Genomic DNA, 1,817 nt, shown 5'->3' on the forward strand with positions numbered 1-1,817 from the left:
TATGTCATGAAATGTGCTATTTTGTGCCAGCAGTACATTGTAATACATAATAAAAATATTATAAATTACAATAACAAATATATATATATATAACTTAGATTAAATAGTGCAACAAGAACAGAAACAAGCAAAAAAACATGACAGTGAAGTAGTATACATGGGTTCATTGCGCATTCAGAAATCTGAAGACAAGAGAGGAAGAAGCTGTTCCTAAGGTGTTGAGCATATGTCTTCAGGTTCCTGTATTTCTTCCTTGAAGGTAGCAATGAGGAGAGGGTATGTTCTAGGTGATGGGGGATCTTAATGATAGATGCAGCTTTTTTGAGGCATCAACTTTTGAAGATGTTCTTGCTGCTGGGGAGGCCAATGCCCATGATGGAGCTGGCTGAGTTTGCAGCTTTTTCTGATCCTGTACAAATGTACCTTGGAGAGCAGATGGTGTTGCAACTAGTTAGAATGCTCTCCAAGGTACATTTGTAAAAACCTGCTAATCTTTGGTGACATACCAAGTCTCCTCAAGCTCCTAAGGATGACTAGTGGTGTTCCTCAGTGCTAGATCCATTGTTATTTATCATCTATATCATGACTTGGAAGAAAATGTACAAGACATGGTTAGTAAGTCTGCAAATGTCTCTGAAGTATGTGGTGTCATGTGCAATGAAGATGAGTAACAGGATTTACAGAGGGATCTTGACTAGTTGCTAAGTGAACTGAGCAATGTCTGAAAATAAAAACACAAGATGCTGGCAGAACTCAGCAGGCCAGACAGCATCTATGGGAGGAGGTAGTGACGACGTTTTGGGCCAAAACCCTTCACTCTCCTGATGAAGGGTTTAAGATGAGAGGGGGGAGTTTTCATAGGAACATGAGAAACAAATCAATATACGGCAACACTCTCAAAATGCTGGAGGAATTCAACAGGCCAGGCAGGATCTACTGAAATGAAACATTCAATGTTTCCGGCCAAGCCCCTTATCATAACCCTTATCATGACTCTTCTCCATTGATGCTGTCTGGCCTGCTGAGTTCTTCCAGCATTTTGTGTGTGTTGCTTGGATTTTCAGCGTCTCCAGATTTCTAGTGTTTGTGGAACTCCATATATGGATAAGCTGGCAGGAGAAGTTGTTGAGGCAGGTACATTAATAACATTTTTAAAAACTCTTTTATAGATCCTATACTATGCAAAAGCCTTAGGAACCTAGATATAGTTAGGTTGCGTAAGATTTTTGAATAGTACTGTAGTAATTTTATGTATTGCACTGTACTGCTGCCGCAAAATTTAAAAATAACTAATTTCATGACGTGTGAGTGGTGATAAACCTGATTCTGCCGTGAGTCTCTATTGTGGACAGAAAGTGGGAAGGGGGCAGGGAGAGGAGAATCATGGTTGGGAAAAGGGGAAGGGAGTTGGGACAGACTGAGAAGCACCAGAGAGACGTTCTGTAATGATCAGTAAACCAGTGTCTCAGGGCTGGGTATGTCCGCACCCACACCACATCCAGCCCCTGGCACTCCTTCTTTGAAACCTGTGCCATAACCCTCCCATGCACTCCACCCCCATCATTTTCAACATCCTCTGCACCAGCCAGATTTACAAACTCACTCTCCTTTTCACATTGACACATGCAATACTGTGCAAAAATCTTTGGCACCCTTGCTATATATATATATATATATGTGTGTGTGTGTGTCCAAGTCTTTTGCAGGGTACTGTACATGCATTGGAAAGATTTAGAGGGATATGGATATGGGCTGCACATGGACAAATGTGACTAGCTTAGATGGGAATCTTGATCAGCACAGATCAGCAGGGCTGA

This window comes from Hypanus sabinus, chromosome 6 (assembly GCF_030144855.1).
Source record: "Hypanus sabinus isolate sHypSab1 chromosome 6, sHypSab1.hap1, whole genome shotgun sequence".
Classification (NCBI taxonomy): domain Eukaryota; kingdom Metazoa; phylum Chordata; class Chondrichthyes; order Myliobatiformes; family Dasyatidae; genus Hypanus; species Hypanus sabinus.